The 20,404-nt window shown below is 47.2% G+C and overlaps 1 long non-coding RNA gene across 6 annotated transcripts; it reads right to left on the bottom strand.

Annotated features, from left to right (window-relative positions):
- Positions 1 to 2,277: 2,277 nt before the first annotated feature.
- LOC102902144 lies at positions 2,278 to 20,400 on the bottom strand. Of its 6 annotated transcripts, none has more exons than XR_006593519.1 (5): positions 20,372 to 20,387; positions 15,982 to 16,047; positions 14,764 to 14,896; positions 10,417 to 10,628; positions 2,278 to 2,547 (listed from the first exon to the last, which is right to left on the bottom strand). It is a non-coding gene; the product is annotated as an uncharacterized LOC102902144 (long non-coding RNA). The 6 variants fall into 6 exon arrangements; XR_006593518.1 differs by lacking the exon at positions 20,372 to 20,387 and adding an exon at positions 17,788 to 18,307; XR_002740144.2 differs by lacking the exon at positions 14,764 to 14,896 and having other exon boundaries at positions 20,372 to 20,400.
- Positions 20,401 to 20,404: the final 4 nt, after the last annotated feature.

Genomic DNA, 20,404 nt, shown 5'->3' on the forward strand with positions numbered 1-20,404 from the left:
GCAAGATCAAAGGGAGGTATCACCAGGGTATATCATGGTCAGAGGCCTAGCAGGGTCTGAATAAAGAGGACATGACTTTTGGGGTGCCTGGGTGGCTGAGTCAGTTAAGCATCTGACTTTGGCTCAGGTCATTGTCTCGAGGTTCATGAGTTGGAGCCCCGGGTCAGGCTCTGTGCTGACAGCTTAGAGCCTGGAACCTGCTTTGGATTCTCTGTCTCTGTCTCTGTCTTTCTCTGCCCCTCCCCCCACTTGCACTATGTTTCAAAATATATCAATAAACATTAACAATTTTTTTAAAAAGAGGACATGGCTTTGAAACCATTTGAGAGCTCTGTGTCTTCCAACTCTATTTCCTTTAGAACAGTGGTTTCCTATTCCAAACCTCAATTTCCCCATCTGCCCAGTGGGACTAATCCTTGCCACTCTGCACCCACCCTGGTCTCTGATGATGGCAGGAGACTCAACCAGGCTCTGGAGACCCAGTAGTGATGGAGCCCCCCTCCCCACCATGGGGCTCTAGGGTCCCCTGGGGTCAGCTTCTCATCTTGGGTCCAGGTGAATGAGATCTGTTTCATCCTGGCTTCAATCGTATTTCAGGGGCTCCTGGCTTTCTTTCCCCAGGGTCCACTTCGGGACCAGAATCCTGAGTTGACTGGAGGTGTTTGTCCAAGTGGGTACTCCTGTCCCCAGGTCCTGAGTCATTATTCAGCCACATTCACCTCATAAATCACATGGCAATCGGGAGGGAGACCTTGGGTCCTGCTGGTCACGGCTTTATGCCTGGTGTCAAGCTGCCATTTTGCTCCTCTACTCCCTTCCCATCACCCCCATTCTCTTTCAGCCTCCTGGTTATGCTCCCTGGGGCTGCTAGAGAGAACTTCTGCTGCCTCCCAGCTAAGCTCCCCTTGCTCTCCCTCCACCCGTAGAACACATTTCCTTGTGGTGTGCATGCTCTGCTACTCCCACCTCTCTCCCTTGTCCTCTGATGGTGCCCCCACACCCACACCATTCCAGCCACACTACCCTTTTTGCTTTCCTTAAAAAACACTAAGCCCACTCCACCTAGAGGTTTTCGCATGTGTTATTCCCCAAGTCAGTAATGCCATTCCTGAACGCTTCGCATGGCCTGGATCCAGAGCAGCCCTCTTTCCCATCTGTGGTGTCCCCTGCCACCTCCTGGAGAGCTTTATCCCAGGGACTACGACTGTGTCTCATATACAGTAGGTGCTCAGTAAATGCCTTGGGAATGAAAGTATAACGTTGCATGATTTGTCCAAGGTCACACAGACAGCAACTGCTGGAGCTGCACCCAGGGACAGAGTGTCCCTGGGAGACATCAGGGCAGGGAATCTGGCTTTTTAGGAGTTGGGACACAAAGGGACACTGCTGGAGGATAGGAGGTGGCACAGCTGTGCTGCTGCCAGCATCAGGTGTCAGCAAAAGGCCACAGAGACCTGAAAGCAGAGCCGTGCACAGGAGGTTGAGCCATCCCCAGGACCCACACAGCACTTGGGGAGAAGGGCACACTTAGGGCAACCTGGGCAAGTCCCCATGTAAGTTTCCACAGCCGGCTCCCCATGGGACCTCCAGGATCACTGGAAGGGGCTAGAGAGGGAAACTGGGGTGCTGAGGGGTAACATACAGCCTAGCACTGTTATTGGGGGTAGCTTTTGGTCACCACGACAGTGCTGATGGATTGTAATGGCTGCCTGGAGCTGAATGTTGACCACAGAATTCTGAGCTACATTTCAGAAGGAAATGCCAGGACCCATCAGCAATGCTGAGCAGAGGCGACTGGTATGGGAGACTGGGAGTGGGAGGCATGCTTCTCCCACTTCAGCTGGGTACTGCAGGGAGCCGGGCTGGGCGCAAGCGGGAGCAGAGATGGCTGGAACCATGGGACTGCCACATGCTCATACACACACACATTCACACACACACATACACTCACTCATGCCATTTCCCTCTCTTGCCTGCCCTGGAGAGTGCAGGCGGCATCACCACAGCACCTTTGTGGCCCCCTGTAAAGCCTGTGTGCTTTAACTAAGGCACAGGGCAGAGCCAAGGCCCGGCTTCTTCTGCTGCTTGGCCCATGGCGTCCAGCCAGCCCTTCCAGCACAAAGGCTCCCACAATGCTCATGCCCTTAGACAGCAAGCTCCATACCTGGGAGATGATCCTGAGGGAAACCCCGGCTGCAAACAGGTCTGGGCAGCAGAGGACAGGGACTGGCAGAGGCCTGAGTGGTCATTTTACCAGATCAGCATGAAGACCAAACCTCAGAAATGGGTTTACTCATTTACTCAGAGTTTATTGACTTGGGGACCACAATCAGGAGGGCCTGTGGGGGAAATGCAGGTCCTTAATGGCCCCTAAGACCAGACTTGGCAGTCCTTTCAGTGGCTACATCATTAGAATTGCCTGAAGCAGTTACTCAGCATGCGGCTCCCTGGGCACCACATCTAACCTTCTGAATCAAGAGTCTCTGAGGTGGGGCCTGCGCTTCTAAGAAGATTCTCAGGCAATTCTATTGGGGGGTTCTAAGAGCTCTGCAGAGAAAAACATCGAGAAGACCATTAGGACTTGGGTTCTGGAGCTGAACAGACCTGGGGTCAATGCTTTGCTGGGTGCCCTCTAGGGCTGAGTGTGCTACAGCCGGTTAGGCATTGAAATTTCAGCATCTGGTGGGAAGATGTCGCGATATGTTGGTAACAGGGTGAAAGCAAGGTGTAGAACAACAGGTAGAGTGTGATTCTACTTCTGTCAAAGATAAAAAAAAAAACACAAAACGGGGTGCCTGGGTAGCTCAGTAGGTTGAACATCTGACTTCGGCTCAGGTCATGCTGTCTCAGAGACCGTTTCGGATCCTCTGTTCCCCCTCTGCCCCTCCCCTGCTCGCACTCTTTCTCTCGAAAATAAATAAACATTAAAAAAGTAAAAAAAAAAAAAAAAAAAAGCTAAAAGCATGTGTGTGCATGCTGCCCCTGTATGTGCGTGTTTGTAAGTTTGTGTGGACGAGGAGAGCCGGCAGAGATAGGCAGGTGGGCTCTCAGATTTCTCTTTTGTTGGAATTTAGTGCCAGTGAACACGGATGACTTTTCTAGTCCAAAAAAAGCAAAACAAAATTCTATCTTGAAAAAATGTTGTTGAGGTCAGGGGATGCCTTTTTATGAAGACACTTTTTCTCATGATTTTCCATGATTATGTAAAGCTGCCCCTGTGTTTCATAAGCCAGGCTGCGGCCCTGGCTGTTTTGGGGTTGGGAGCACACCCCCAGGCGGTGGGTGCTCAGTCCTCCCGTCCTTGCTTTGCTATCCACGTGAAGCTTGGGGCAGAGCTGCCCTGATGTGCTCCTGCACATCCACTGAGTAGGCACTGATGAGGCGTGAACAGTCCCAAGCAGCTGCATTCCTGAGTGACAGTGCTGGGCATCGCTTTGGCAGCTCTAGGCCCATGTGTATGCTCCTGCGGCACGCCTGGGCTGGGCACTGGCATTGGGCTTGCATCGGAGCCAGCATCCGAGTCCGGGGCCTCCAGACACTTTCCTGGACTCCTATCCAGGGCTGCGGCCTGCAGGGGACTGGAATAATTCCTATGTGAGTGTGTGTCTAGCCTCATGGCCACCGAGATCGAGTAGAGGGCCCACTGCGGACATTCTCTATAGGCTTGTACATTGATTAATTAAGTTTTCATAAACCCATCTTTCCTCTCAATGCCCCAAATTTCATTCTGGAGGCATGTTTGGGAAAATGCCTTTTTTGATAATGTTGCCCCCAGGAAGGTGAGATCACATAAGGTTCAACTCATGAAAACTCTGTTGTTTTTTTTTTTTGTTAGTTGACTTTTGTTTTTGCTTTTGTTTTCATTTTTAAAAACAGGTTTTTGGGTGCCTGGGTGACTCAGTCGGTTAAGAGTCTGACTCCCACTCAGATCATGATCTTGCGGTTCATGAGTTCAAGCCCCACGTCAGGCTCTGTGCTGACAGCTCAAAGCCTGGAGCCTGCTTCAGATTCTGTGTCTCCCTCTCTCTCTGCCCCTCCCCTGCTCATGCTCTGTCTGTCTGTCTGTCTCTCTCTCAAAAATAAATAAACACTAAAAATTTTTTTTAAATAAATAAAAATAAAAGTAAAACATGCTTTGGGCAAAAACCTAGAAGGTATAGGGGCATATGGTTGGCTCAGTTGGTACAGTATGTGACTCTCAGTCTTAAAGTTGTGAGTTCAAGCCCCATCTTGGGCATGGAGTCTACTTAAAATAAATACACAAAATAAATTGATTAATTAGTTTAAAAAAACACCTAGAAGGTACAGAAAAATTTTAAAGTAAAATAAAATCATGCATAATTCCATCCAAAGAAGGTTAAAAGTCGTTTGTTCATTTGATGAATATTGACTCATTAGGATTATTATAAAGAAAATAAAGCAGGGTCAAAGGTCAAGGTCTTGGAGAAGGGCTGGAGAGGGGCAGCAGGACACATCTGGACCCCAGGTATCAGGTGCGGCTGAAAACTAGAGTCATTGCTCAATATGTGTTTGCTATTACGGGTTCTTTTTCAAAATTATTATTTTTAACACATTGTCAGGATCGTATACAATTTGCCATTTTTCTCCTACATTTTCTCATCAGCATTCTAAAATTTTTCCGAGACTTCATTTTTAATAGCGGTGTATCGTCCTGTCATAGAGTGATGTCCTCATTTACTAGCCGCCCCTTAGTGGTGGATATTTGGAGTGTGTCCATTTTTCACCATTCTATATTACCCTGCAGTGAACATTTTGGTGCCTATAACCTTTGTCCTCCTGGCAGGTTATCTCCAGAACCCAGAGTTCTAAATAGGAAAGTACTGGGTCAGAGGGTGGCAACCCTTCTAGAGCTCTTGATACATATTTGGCAAAGAACTCTCTAGAAAGTGGTTCTGTGACTCAGTCACCTTTGTCTCTCACTGGAGATGTCCCAGCATGCACTCAGGGTAGAAAGTGGAAGAGGGAATCTGAAACCTGCATGGCCTTGGGTGGATCCCTGCCCTTCTGAACGGGACCTCAATTTCTTCATATCTAGGAAATGGGTTCATGCTTGCAACACAGAGGCTGAGTTTCCCCTTTGTGCCAGGCCCGGAGTGCTGGCTCAGAGCCTTGCTGGGCTACTCTCTGCCTGCAGGAAGCCAGTTCAAGTGAGTTTAGCAGGGCTGCAAGGCTGCTGTCTTTTTCACAGGCTTGGGAGCTATTCTTGGCGGTGTTATGCTGGCAGTAAGAGGGGTTGGACCCCAGTGGCCAGCACGCCAAGGGAAGATCAATGAGAAGAGAGAATCCTCTTTGATTGAATAGAATTTTGTACATGGCTTTCTCCTGGACATCTGCAGACCCTGGGGCCCTTGGCACATGGGGAGGAGGAGCGGATGGGAAAGGGAACCTGGAGACAGGAGATGACGCACCAGCTCCTTGACTTCCTGGGACCCAGACACACGTGGCTCCTTCCTTTCTCATGTAATGCTTCTTTTCAAAAACTATGGCTTCACTGAGATGTAATTAACACATCACAAAATCCACCCTTTTAAAGTGTACAATTCTGTGATTTTTGGAATTGTGCAATCATAGAATTCTAGAGTTGTACAATCGTTACCATGATCCAATTTTAGGACATTTTCGTCACCCCAAAAAGAAACTCACACCTATTACTGGTTGCTCCTTATTTACCCCTCCCTGCCAGGCCAGGGCTACCTCAAAGCTACTTTCTGTGTCCATGAATTTGCCTATTCTAGACGTATCAGATAAATGGAATCCTACAATACATGTTTTGGGGGACGGACTCCTTTCATTTCATATGTTCAGGGCTCATCCATGTTGTATGTAGCACGAATCAGTGCATTATTCCTTTTTTTTTAATTGAGGAATCATTTTCCATTGTATGGACAGACCACATTTTGTTGATGCATTTATGGGTTGATGGACGTTTGGGTTGCTTCCATTTTTTTGCTGTTATGAATAATGCTGCTTTAAATGGTGATGTAAAACTGTGTGGATAGATATTTTCTTTTTTTAAGTTTACTTATTTATTTTTTGGAGAGAGAGAAAGAGAGAGGGGAGGGGCAGAGAGAGAGGGAGGGAGACAGAGAATCCCAAGCAGGCTCCACGCTGCCAGGGCAGAGCCCAATGCTGGACTTGAACTCACAAACCTGTGAGATCATGACCTGAGCTGAAACCAAGAGTCAGATGCTTAACCTATTGAGCCACCCAGGCACCCTTGGACATAGCTTTTCAATTCTCTTGGGCATACACCTAGGCATGGATTATACAGCAATTCTGTGCTTACTTGTGTTACACAAGTAAACTTGAAGAACTAATTGGCTTTATTTGACAAATCACAAATTGGGCAGCATCCCACCTAGCAAGCAGAAAGGAACAGAAAAGGCTTTTACAGCCCAAAAGGGGAAGAGACAGGAAGTCATAAACAAAACAAAGGCTTATTTTAGGCAAGGTCATCCTTCTTGGTGGAAGAGAGTGAAGGAGTCTTTTACACACATCACCTCACTAATGCTTGTCAGGAGTTTCCAGACTGATCTGGTTTAAAATTCCACTCCTGATGGGGCGCCTGGGTGGCTCAGTCGGTTAGGCATCAGACTTCAGCTCAGGTCATGACCTCGCGGTCCGTGAGTTCAAGATCCGTGTCAGGCTCTGTGCTGACAGCTCAGAGCCTGGAGCCTGTTTCAGATTCTGTGTCTCCCTTTGTCTCTGACCCTCCCCTGTTCATGCTCTGTCTCTCTCTGTCTCAAAAATAAATAAATGTTAAAAAATAAATAAATAAATAAAATTCCACTCCTGAGAGATGCTGAATCTGCAATTACGTTAGGTTTGCTTTTGTGGGCGTTAGCACAAATGACTCCTTTTTGGGTCTATTGTGTCTTTTTTATCTTTTTTTTTTTTTTTAATAAGTGTTTATTAAGTTTTGAGAGAGAGCATGAGTGGGGGAGGGACAGAGAGGAGCGGTGCAGAGAATCCAAAGTGGGCTCTGTGCTGACAGCAACGAGCCCAATGTGGGGCTTAAACTCACAAACTCCCATGAGATCATGACCTGAGCTGAAGTTGGATGCTCAACTCACTGAGCCATCCAGGCACCCCTATTGTGTCTTTTTAAATTTTATTTTATTATTATTTTTTTTAATGTTTATTTATTTTTGACAGAGAGAGAGAGCATGAGCGGGGGGAGAGGCAGAGAGAGAGGGAGACACAGAATCCGAAGCAGGTTCCAGGCACCGAGCTGTCAGCACAGAGCCTGACGCGGGGCTCGAACTCACAGACTGCGAGATCATGACCTGAGCTGAAGTCGGGCGCTCAACCAACTGAGCCACCCAGGTGCCCCATATTGTGTCCTTTTTTAAACAACTGTTTGAAGAACCACCAAACGTTTTTCCAAAATGGTTACATAATTTTTACAATTTTACCAGCGGTGGATGAGGGTTCCAATTTCCTCATAGCTTTGTCAACGTTTGTTATCATAGGTCTTTTTTATTTTATTAAAAAAAATTGTTTTTAATGTTTACTTATTTTTGAGAGAGTTCGAGCAGGGGAGGGGCAGAGAGAGGGGGAGACACAGAATCTGAAGCAGGCTGCAGGCTCCAGGCTCTGAGCTGTCAACACAGGGCCTGACGCAGGGCTCAAACCTATGAACTGTGAGATCGTGACCTGAGCGGGAAGTTGGATACCCAACTGACTGAGCCACCCAGGTGCCCCACCCCAGGTCTTTTTTATTTTAACCATCTTGTAGGTGCAAAATGGTATCTCATGGTAGTCATTCATTGCTTTAAAAAAACCCACATTATATAAGTAACACATGTTCCTTGTAGAAAATTAGGAAATTTAACAAAAATACTGTGATGGTCCATTTTTAGGTGTCATTTTGGCTAGGCTATAGTCTCCCAGTTGTTCAAACAATAACTAGATATTGCTAGAAAAGTATTTTTAGGTGTGATTGAAGTCTGTGATCAATTGACTTTCAGTAAAGGAGACTGTTCTAGATGTAACCTGGGTCGATCTGATTCATTCAGTTGAAAGGCTAAAGAAAAAAAGTGGGGCACCTGGCTGGCTTAGTTGGTAGAGCATGAGACTCTTGATCTCGGGTTTGTGAGTTCAAGCACCATGCTGGGTGTAGAGATTACTCAAAAACAAAATCTTAAGGGGAACCTGGGTACTCAATCGGTTGAGTGTCCAACTCTTGATTTCAGCTCAGGTCATGACCTAACGGTTTCATGAGTTCGAGCTCCCCATCGGGCTCTGCGCTGACAGAGCAGAGCCTGCTTAGGATTCTCTCTCCCTCTCTCTCTGCCCCTCCCCCATGTGCCCTGTCTTTGTCTCTCTCAAAATAATAAATAAACCTTAAAAAAAGAAAAAAAGAGAAAATCTTATTTTAAAAAAGCTACTGTACTTGAAGCAGCAGTGCCTAAAAGCCCAGCTGCCCTTCCTTAGGCCTGCCCTGCACGTCTACGATTTGCCTGGCCAGTGCCCACGATGGATAAGTCAATCCCTTTCAACAAAGCTCTTAATATAGACCTCCTTTGAGTTGTTTCTCTGAACCTCAACTGATACACACACAGAAGGATCCCTTAATCCCCCCAAATCACACCATCCAGAGATCATCACGGTCAACATTTTGTGTATTTCCTTCCAGTCTTCCCCCCCCCCCCACCCCCTTTTTCTACCCAGGTTGCAGGGCATCTGGCAGTCTCAGTCAGTAGAACATTTGACCATTGATTTTGGGGTCATGACGTCAGGCCCCATGTTGGGCATAGAAATTACTGAATAAAAAGAATTTCTTTTTTAATTAAATAAGAGGGTGTCTGGGTGGCTCAGTCAGTTAAGCATCCGACTCTTGATCTCAGCTCAGGTCTTGATCTCAGTATTATGAGTTCAAGCCCTGCATTAGGATCTGCACTAGGCATGGAGCCTGCTTGGAAAAAATAAAAATAAAAAAATTAAAATTAAAATGAAGAGGCGCTTGGGTGGCTCAGTCGGTTGAGCATCCAACTTCGGCTCAGGTCATGATCTCATGGTTCATGAGTTTGAGCCCTGCGTCAGGCTCAGTCCTGACAGCTCAGAGCCTGGAGCCTGCTTCAGATTCTGTGTCTCCCTCTCTCTCTGCCTCTCCCGCACTCATGCTCTGTCTCTCAAAAATAATAAACATTAAAACATTTTTTAAAAATTAAAATTAAAATTTAAAAAGGTCTCAAACCCTTTACACGTGTTGCTTTTGCTTTTGTCACTGTACATCCTAAGTCTTTCCGCACAGAGTCTGCATGCTTTTCTCCCCCAGGATTGTCGCCGGCTCGGAGAAAGTCAGCTGTTGTCCCCCTTGGGTGGATGCTTGCATTGCTCCTGGGTTCACGCTATAACAGGAATACTTGTGCTCTTGCTCTAGCCAGCACTGTGCTTCTGGGAGAAGGCTTTTTTTTCTGGCTGCTCCTGCAGACCAGACCCTGTGTCTCCTTGGCCAATCCCAGGACTAACCCGGGGGGTTGACCCTTGGAGTCGCCCCGGAAGGCCTGGGGCTGTAGAGACCTGGCACTGATGGAAGGCGAGCACCAGTGTGGAGCCCAGCCAAGCGCCACAAGGACCGCACAAGTGCGTTCCTTGTGCACAAAGGAAAGGTGCCTCGTCATTGTAGTGTGAACAGTGCAGCCTGGGCACCTCCCTGGGTGGGGAGCAGGGAGCTGCCTCAACAGTCTCCGTCAGCTCCTTCCCAGGGGCGCCGTGCCAGGCCCGGCTAGGGCAGTACTGTTGACACTCAGGGCACGTTTAGGGCAGCTGGGCCCTGCCTTGCGTGGTCTGCAGGACTGAGTGGGGAGAACCTCAGTTTCGTCCTTCTCTCCGCTAGCTCCTGAGTAAGCCAGGCTGGTGGAGGTGGCTAGACTGTTCCCGTGGATATTAAAGATGAATGTGTTTGTTTAAGTGTGGAGAGATTAAGTGGATTTTGTCCCGGGTAGGGGGGGTTGTTGAGGAATAGCTGAAGTGAATGGTTGCTTAGGGCAGGACTAAAGCTCTCCGGAGAAAGGCACGGAGAGGGATTGTTTCCTGTTTTGAGCCACAGCTCCTCCTGGGAAACGTGAAGCCGTTAGCGGGGCCTCCCTCAGAGGGCGGAGTGGGAGCATTAGTGAGGAGATAAAGTCCCAAGCCCTCCAAACACAAGGCCTTCTACTATCTCTCCCCACAATTAGCAACGGCACCCAGGCACCCAGTCTGCTGTCCTGTTCTGGTGACTTAGGTGAGGCCTCCGGAAAGCATCTGCTCCGTGCTCCTGTGCAAAACAGAAGCACAGCTGCAGCCAGTCACCCAGTCAGGACAGAGAAGAGCTGCTGCCATCACTGGCCTGTGATTCATTCACCATTCATTCCGTGTCTGACTCCATGTCTACTCATTCATTCCACGTACCGAGGCCTGTGTGCCGGTGCTGTGCTAGATGCTCGGGGAAGGACGGTGATCCTGTCTCTGTACTTGGCTCTGAGGATGTCACAGGTTAGCAGGGGCCATGTGTGCATCTGTCTTGTGATCTGGACAAAGAATTGCCTGCTGAGGCTGCAGATCAAGGAAGGCTCCAAGGAAGAGGTGACCATGGACAGCATGTTTTGAAATAATAGTATTCCCTGCCAAAAAAAAAAAAAAAAAAAATCGTACCTGTGCCAAGCTGGTATGGGTGAGGGCAATTGAGACAATTGTTAAGAAACAAAGTTCAACTAAGTAAATTTGGAGATCTAATTGGCTTTATTCAAGGAGTCAGGAATCAGACAGCGTCCTATCTAGCAAGTAGAAAGGAGTTCAGAAGAGCTGTACAAAGTGGAAGGCTTTTGCAGGCAGAAGGGGGCAGGGACAAGGAAGTCCCAAACAAAAGAAAGGATTATTTCAGGAAAGGTACTTTCCTTTGCGGGAACCGGAAGGCCAGGGGTCTATCATGAAGGTGACCTCACTAGTGCTGGTCAGGAAATTCCAGGCTGCTTTAAAATTCCACTCCCAGAAAAGGCTGAATTGAGCAATTAGGTTAGGTACTAAGTTTTGTTTTGCTGACGTGACGCTTAGTACAAATTACTCCATTTGGGGCCATTTTTTTTTTAATAACTCCCCCATTTTGATCAGAATCTCAGCCTGAGGGAGATGCGATCCACACTTACGGCATCAGAGCCAGCCACTCTTAGCTACTGCTCTGCCAGTTCTTTTATTTATTTATTTATTTATTTATTTATTTATTTATTTATTTATTTTCAACGTTTATTTATTTTTGGGACAGAGAGAGACAGAGCATGAACGGGGGAGGGGCAGAGAGAGAGGGAGACACAGAATCGGAAACAGGCTCCAGGCTCTGAGCCATCAGCCCAGAGCCTGACGCGGGGCTCGAACTCACGGACCGCGAGATCGTGACCTGGCCGAAGTCGGACGCTTAACCGACTGTGCCACCCAGGCGCCCCTGCTCTGCCAATTCTTACAGCTTTTCCTGACCCTCTGGGAGACATTCGCAGGTCAGGCAGGGTTTGTTTGTTTTTGCTGAATCTTTGTAGTATTCATAGGCCACAATTCAGGCTCACAATTTTTTAGTCGGTTATTTTGTTTATTCCTTTCTTGACATTCCAGTTTTAGGGAGGTCATTGCCTTGGTGGTTAGCAGCTGTAAACGTGCATTTAAAGCTTTGGCAAGAATACAATGTGCCAGGGAGATAACTATGACTATTATAAATAGATAAGTCCCAACGTCTAGAGTGTACTTAGGAGCCGAGACTCAAAGCAATCGAAGTAACGTAAGTCAACCCCCCTTGAAGGGTCACTTTTTTTGTTTTTAATGCTTATTTCTTTATTTTGTGAGGGGGGGAGAGAGAGAGAGAGCATGCGTGTGTACACACACACACACACACACACACACACGAGCACACGCATGTGGGGGAGGGGGCAGGGAGAGTGGGAGGCAGAGAATCCCAAGCAGGCTCCGTGCTGCCAGAGCCCAATGTGGGGCTGAGATCATGACCTGAGCTGAAATCAAGGGTAGGATGCTTGACCAACGGAGCCACCCAGGCTCCTTCCAGGAGTCACCTTTTTAAACTGAGTGGCTTGCTAAGTGATCCTATGTAATTGAGTTTCAACTTCCCCAAAAGTGTTAATCCACATGCCACAGGTGGTGTCGGCCCCAGCGTGGACACCTCCTTGCTCAACTAAAAGATAATCAAGGGCTATCATGTAATCAAGAACAACTTTGGCCAGACAGTCTAAGCATTTCTGTTGGCCAGCTATTGTTTTAGCAGCAGATTCTGCAGTATTTTCAAGAATGAAGGAGAGGTTCCTGGGGCTCCTGGGTGGCTCAGTAGGTTGGGTGCCTGACTTTGGCTCAGGTCATGATCTCATGGGAATAAATAAACAAACAAACAAAAAAGGAGATGCTCCTGATTACAGCCTCATTTACATTTACTCCCAAGTAGGGAAGCAGGGCCCCTGCCAAAGGAAGTGGAAGCTGAATCATGAATGCCTCCTGGTAATTCCATTTGACTTTCTGGGTCAGGACTGGAAAGGTAACTGCCATGGAGACGTGTGTAATTTTAAGGGTTGGTAGACAACACAGGCAGTTTTGGTTACCCTTTCTTGTGTCTTTTTTTTTTTTTTAATATTTATTTATTTTTGAGAGAGAGAGAGAGAGAGAGAGAGAGAGAGAGAGAGAGAGAGAATGAGCGGGGGAGGGGTAGAGAGAGCCGGAGATCCAGAATTCAAAGCAGACTCCAGGCTCTGAGCTGTCAGCACAGACCCTGACACGGGGCTCAAACCCACCAGCCATGAAATCATGATCTGAGCAGAAGTCCGACGCTCAACCTACTGAGCCACCCAGGCGCTCCCCTTGTGTCCTTATTTTGCGTAGAGCTTGGACACAATGCTCCCCAAGTTTGGGGCTGTTAACCAGACATAGGGAAACAGACCAGGGGGTCTCTAGCATCACGGACAGATCAGAGTTTTTGATGACAAATCCAGCAGTCTGAAAGGTTACCTGCCCTTAGCAACAACCTGGAAAGATACAGGTCTGTATAGGACCAGGTGTCTGGTGGGGCCTCCTTCGGCTGTAAGAAGTGTACCCGGGTGAGGGGCACCTGGCTGGCTCAATTGGTGGTGTGCAACTCTTGATCTCGAGGTTGTGAGTTCCAGCCCCATGTTGTGTGTAGAGATTACTTAAAAAAAAAAAAAAAAAAAAAAAAAAAAAAACCTTAAAAAAAAAATGGAAGTGTACCAAGACTCAAGTCCCTGAAGTTTGGCAGCCATCTGGGTGGTGAGGAGGACCTGATGTAATTCCTTCTAAGGAGATCTAAGGGCAGTCTTTGTTTTTAGTGATTCCAAATTGGAAGGATGGGAGAAAATTGGAAATATTAGGTTGCTGAGTTGGAGCCAGATAGAGGAAACTAGAAGAATTCAGGACTCCGTCCAATTACAGGCATGTCCTAACAACTGTAATCATGCTCTTCAGTTCTCGTGTTATTAACTCTTGTTCTCCTTGGATCCAGGTTGTCTATCCCTTCTGGAAATTCCTACCAGTTCAGTTTTATGATCTTCAAGTTACCAGGAACCTGTACCCTAGAGCATGCTTCATGAGTCTCCCAGAAGATGGGGCACTTTTACAGGCACAAGCATCAGAGTAAAATACCAGCTCTTTGCAAATGACAAAGACTTAGACATGTCCATTGTTAAAGATCTGATGAGAATTCATTATCATGGAGTTGAAAAGGAAATTTGGTCATTTCTGTGAAACACAATATTTTTAAATAACTGAAATTATGATGATAACATTAATGCCAGTACATATCAGACTTTAGGAATTGCATACAATTTTTGGAACACTGACAACATACACCTACACAAATATGACATTTGACCAGTTAGGAAACCTGGGTAGAAAAAAAGTGTTATATTTAGTGCTGATAACTCTAGAAACTTGCCTGTTTCAGGGGTGCTTGGGTGGCTCACTGGGTTGAGCGTCCGACTTTGGCTCAGGTCATGATCTCACTGTTTGTTAAGTCTGAGCTAATAGCTCAGAGCCTGGAGCCTGCTTAGGATTTTGTGTCTTCGTCTCTCTCTACCCCTCCCCTGCTTTTGCTCTGTCTCTCTCAAAAATAAATACACATTAAATAATAATTTAAAAAAATAGACATGCCTGTTTTAATTAAACCAACGAACTTAAACTAGCTTTAATACCAAATAGTTTCCCAGATCATGTGAACCAGAAATTCATTTGGATTAAGTTTCTCTTATATTTCTCAGAGTTTAATTTATTTCAGCACTTAATTTTCTTTAAGCCAATTAAACTAGAGCTCGTTTACAAATTAATTTTGTCAATACCACCTGGAGGTGTAAAATCCCACACATTTATGTGGGACACACATGAACGTGCATGGAGAAGACTACGTGGGATATTTACATCTCAAAGGCACAAGGACTAGGCTTTTGAGATAAATAGGGGAGGTTTGGGATTGGTAAAAAGGATTGGTGGTGGACTCTGAACTGTTTCTGGGGCCACACCTCTGGTCTTGTAACCCTGACTAGATTGGAAACACAAGAGCCGCTGTTTTTATTTCCTCAACGAATTGTGTTACTGTCTAAATGGTATCAAAGGACTGACACACCCACCCAACTGTGCTGGGATGTCTTTATTCCCCCCGGGGGTACATTTAGCTTAGGGGAAAAGATCTAACTAAAAAAGTTCTTATCGGACTCTGAATATCAGCCCCCAACCTGGATAACCTCTGACCACAGAGCTACTTACACATTTCTTCACATATCTTGTCAGTGTTTAGCTGGGACAAACTGTCACAGGGAGAGACTTAGCATGTCTGACTCCATGTTGCTTCCATTTCCCTTGCTGCTGTGACACAGAGCTTGGAAACTTCTGCTTAGCCCTGCACATAGGCATGTTAGTCATCAAAGAAATTTTGTTTATAGCTGAGATTTGCAAAAAAGTGTTTTCCCCGAAATCAGCCTCATTCAAGGAGATAAGGAAGTGAGTACAGAAATGACTATGCAATGTTTAATATCTACAGGAGTGACATGATCGGATTCCTACACACAAAGATCAAATGAACAGGTGCAAAGAAATTACAGGACTTTCCTTGGATGTCTACAGATGCCAGTCACCTTGGACTCCAGCACCTTCCTTCTCCCTCCTTTTGCTAACTTAAAAAGAAGCTCAAAATTCATGCCCAGGGGAAATGGTTCTTTGGGACAGTAGTCTGCTATCTCCTGGTTTTGCTGGCTTTCCCTACCCCAACTGGCTTGTTGTTCATTGAGCATAACCAGGTTGGACTCAGTTACAAAATGTCAAGTATTTCTGGCAGTATTAAACAACCCCATGGACCTGAGAGGCATCCTTAAAGAGGGTGCAGAAGATATCATCTTCATAAGACCTAGAGTCACCCCCAAAGATCAATAACCAGTGGCTTAGATTGGGAAATGAAGGGACAACATGACCATGGCCCTTAGATTGGCCTTTGACTGAGGAGTGAAAGATACCTGAGAGACTCACCTGTAGTGGTTGGTGGTATTATTTCAAAAGATAAATAAACGTTTAATAGTCTCTGGAGTGGAAAGGCCATTTGGATGGAGGATTACTAGACTGAGCACTGAGAGGAGGATAGAGGGAAGCAGTAGGAGTTATGTCACCTTGAACCAGCGGCTCCAAACTGTGGGCTGGGGGCTGTGCATGGATGGAGAACTGTGCATGACGTGAACAGTTCCTATGCGGATCTTTGGACAGAACTAAGGGTTGAGGGTCTTCCATCAGAAACCTGGGAGTTTGGTCTGAAAGGCTAGGGGCTTGGCTCCAGGTGGAACTGTCTGCCAGCTCAAGCTGACCAGCCGTGTATTGGAAAGCCAGTTAGATCAGGTCCTCAATGCAGGGGGCAGAGCTCAGGACCAAGAAGAACTTACCCATGGCCCTCGGAAATGGCAAGAAAGGATCAAAATGGGGTTCCCATGGGTACCACACCTGTGTTTCTGATCCCCAAATGCTGGTGGAAGTTCACGCCAGAATCCACTGCTGCCACCAACTCTGCTAAAAAACAAAATTCGATGGAGCGCATTAGAGATCTAATGGATTATGACTGGGGCAGCATCTCCTGTTGCATGGAGAAGGAGCAAGGAGGAGCTTACAAAGTAGAAGGCTTTTGTAGGCAGAAGTGGGCAGGGACAAGGAAGTCACAAACAAAACAAAGGATTATTTCAGGCCAGGTTACCTTCCTCTGGGGGAAGGGCCAAAGTCTATCATAATTACTTTACTAGTGTTGATTAGGAAATTCTAGACTGATTGGTTTGAAATTCCACTCCAGGCAAAACCCATCAGTCCTGAAACCAATATTACGCTGTATGCTAACTAACTAGAATTTATTTATTTATTTATTTATTTATTTATTTAATATAATTTATTGTCAAATTGGCTTCCATACAACACCCAGTGCTCATCCCAACAAGTGCCCTCGTCAATGCCCATCACCCATTTTCCCCTCTATCCCACCTCCCACCAACCCTCAGTTTGTTCTCAGTATTTAAGAATCTCTTATGGTTTGCTTCCCTCTCTGTAACTATTTTTCTTTTCCCCTGCCCTTCCCCCATGGCCTTCTGTTAAGTTTCTCAAGATCCACATATGAGTGAAAACATATCTGTCTTCCTCTGACTGACTTACTTAACTTAGCGTAATACCCTCCAGTTCCATCCACATTGCTGAAAATGACCTGATTTTATTCTTTCTCATTGCCACGTAGTATTCCATTGAATATATAAACCACATCTTCTTTATCCATTCATCAGTTGATGGACATTCAGTCTCTTTCCACAATTTGGCTATTACTAACTAGAATTTAAACAAAAATTTGAAACAACAAAAACAACAAAATATAATTCCACTCCCAGGGAGTGGTTGAATCTGCAAGTAGGTTAGGAATTAATTTGCTGACTTGGGGCTTAGCACAAGTAGCTCCATTTTGTGCCTTTTTTTTTTTTTTTAAACAGTAAACCCATGGGGCACCTGGGTGGCTCAGTCGGTTAAGCGGGGCCGACTTCGGCTCAGGTCATGATCTCGCGGTCCGTGAGTTCGAGCCCCGCGTCGGGCTCTGTGCTGACAGCTCAGAGCCTGGAGCCTGTTTCAGATTCTGTGTCTCCCTCTCTCTGACCCTCCCCCGTTCATGCTCTGTCTCTCTCTGTCTCAAAAATAAATAAACGTTAAAAAAAATTAAAAAACAAAACAAAACAGTAAACCCATTTCAAATTCTAAAACACTGAATTGGAAAGCAGCAATGGCTATGGAGGGGCAAAGCAGGATGGGTCTACACCTGCCTCCTGCCCTGGGCCTCAGTTACCCTGCTTAGGCAGTGTCTGGACAGGATGCCTCTGGGCCTGCCCTGTCCCCTTCAGGCCTAGGGCCGAGGAAGACCTATGATAGCCACATGTGTGGAGATGACCGGGAGTAATCACAACAGGTGAGGCAGTCCTTTAACGGATAAATGGCCCCTGTCAGGGGGAGCAACACCATTGCCATTTCAAAATGCTCTTTGCAATTGTCTAGGAACCTCCATGACTTTCTCCACAAACCACAAACCCAGAGGGAGGTGGCATGCACAGCTGGGTTCAACTCTGGCCTCTGCTGCCCTCTATCTGGGTGAACTTGGGCTGATTCTCTTTGGCAAATGACTCAATCACCAGTTCCCTCATCAGACAAATGAAGTAACGACCTGTGTCTCCCAGGTGGTCCTGAGGGTGAAATTCACTCGATTCCACCAATTGTAACACGCACCCCTACCGTGGGCCGTGGTGTGGGTGCAGAGGGGCTCCAGCAGTCCGGTTCGCAGGGAGCCATGGTGTCACAGGAGCGGCACACGCATGCGTGGGTGTGGGTGCCTCTGCTCGAGCGTGCACACCTGGTGTCAAGCACGGTGTCTGGGGCTGAAGGGCCGACGCCCCCACCTGCGAGGGGCAGATGAGGACTAACTAGCGTCTGGTGTGTCACCTCCTCCCGCCTTTCCCACCGCCTTCCTCTGCCCTCTCCCTGAGACACAGCCTGGGGAGGTGGTGGTTGGTCGAGAGAGCAGCAGCCACGGCACCGGCCCATCATTTCAGGACCCCAGGGCCCTCCAGGAGTCCTAATTGATGCCCTCGCTCTCTCCGAGGTCTGAAGAACCAAAAGGGCTCCTCAGTTTCCTTTCTGGAAGAGGCACAGTGAGTCTGGGCGCGGAGAGCTGAGAGCCAGGCTGCGGTGACGGAGGGGTGGAGGAGGCTGGCTCCCAGGTGTGTGGGGCCCTGGCCAGGCCCTTTGTGGTTGTGGGAGAGGGGCCATCATTTTTTTTTTTTTTAATTTTTAAAAAATGTTGATCGTTTGATTTTTTAAATATTTATTTATTTTTGGGAGAACACAAGCAGGGGAGGGGCAGAGAGAGGGAGACAGAAAATCTGAAGTGGGCTCCATGCTGACAGGCTGACAGCAGTGAGTCCAATGTGGGACTCGAACCCATGAACCGTGAGATCCTGACCTGAACTGAATTCGGATACTCAACCGACTGAGCCATCCAGGTGCCCCAATGCTCATATAATTTTGAGAGAGAGAGAGAGAGAGCAAGTGAGACTGCATGAGTGCTGGAGGGGCAGAGAGAGGAGGAGACACAGAATCTGAGGCAGGCTTCAGGCTCTGAGCTGTCAGCACAGAACCTGATGTGGGGCTCAAACTCATGAACTGCAAGATCATGACCTGAGCCAAAGTTGGAGGCTTAACCCATTGAGCTACCGAGGTGCCCAGAGAGCAGCCATCTTTTGAGTGGGCTGGGGACAAGTGTCAGAGTGAAGCAGGGCTTCTCTACAAATTTGGGGAATGTGTGTCGTTGTGCTCAAACATTTACATACTTAATATGGAGCATTTCATTATAATACTTAAAAATTTCTCCTTTAAATAAAAAAAAAATTTTAAATGTTTATTTTTGAGAGTGAGAGCGTGCATGTGCGTGAGCAGGGTAGGGGAAGACAGAGAGGGAGAGGGAGAGAAAAATCTGCCCAGTCAACACAGAGCCTGAGGTATGGCTTGAACCTGCAAACCATGAGATCATGATCTGAGCCAAGATCAAGAGCTGGACACTTAACCGACTGAGCCACCCAGGCACCCCTAAAATTTCTCCTTTTTTTTTTTTTAATTTTCTTTTTTTTTTGAACGTTTATTTATTTTTGGGACAGAGAGAGACAGAGCATGAACGGGGGAGGGGCAGAGAGAGAGGGAGACACAGAATCGGAAACAGGCCCCAGGCTCTGAGCCATCAGCCCAGAGACCGACGCGGGGCTCGAACTCACGGACCGCGAGATCGTGACCTGATCTGAAGTCGGACGCTCAACCGACTGCGCCACCCAGGCACCCCTAAAACTTCTCCTTTATATCACAATTAGGATATTATTTTATTAAAAAAATATTTATTTATTTTTGAGAGAGAGAGCGCATAAGCAGGGGAAGGGCGGAGAGAGGGACAGGCAATCCAAAGCAGGCTCTGCACTGACAGCAGAGTCCAACGTGGGGCTCGAACTCATGAAAGTGTGAGATCAGGACCTGAGCCAAAGTCAGATGCTCAACTGACGGAACCACCCAGGTGCCCCAGGATATTATTTTAAAATTGTGTGTGCAGGCATAGGTTTATTCTATGTGAATTCCAGGTCAGGATGGTAAAGGAGGAATCACAAAATATTTGTTTAAAAAGGGGGCGAGGTGCCTGCTGGGGTGGAGCCCCTGGACGTTCATGTTCAATGGGGGCGACAGCCCACACACCATTACTAGACTCCCCTTCCTCACCCAGAGAGCCTGGTGGAGGGTGGGGTCTGACCTCAGTCGGGAAAGCTTCTCAGTGCCAGTGGGACAAAGAGGGTGTCCAGCTCTGTTCAGGCAGAGACCCCTGCCCGTGAGAGGTCTGGCAAGGACAATCTCTGGGAGCGGGGACATGTCAGGGAAACAACAAAGTGGGGCTTGGGTAGCAATGTGTGCAGGGGTTCAGGTTTGCACCTGTTTCAGAAACCAGGGCACCGCTGCCAAATCTTCGAGAGACTTCACAGAAAATGGGGGGGGGCGGTTTGGCTGAGGGAGCCACCCAGGCCTTGCCAGGGCTCAGGCAGCACCAGACTCGTTTTTCTGGAGTGACAGGGACCTGGTAAGAAAACAGTTCCTGTGGACTGTGGCTGTCTTCTGGGCTCCACATTCTGGGGCCCTTTTCAGACTGATGGACTGACATCAGTCCAAGCACAACCAGTGCCTCTGGCCAAAACACCCCCCCCAAAAACCAAACACACAAACACGTCATTAGAGACAACTAAGAAACCTAAAACCCATCTGCTACAGCTCTTATTCAGGACCCACTGACCTTAGTTTTTCAAGAAATTCCAATGAGCCTAGT

Source organism: Felis catus, chromosome A2 (assembly GCF_018350175.1).
Source record: "Felis catus isolate Fca126 chromosome A2, F.catus_Fca126_mat1.0, whole genome shotgun sequence".
NCBI classification, from domain to species: Eukaryota; Metazoa; Chordata; class Mammalia; order Carnivora; family Felidae; genus Felis; species Felis catus.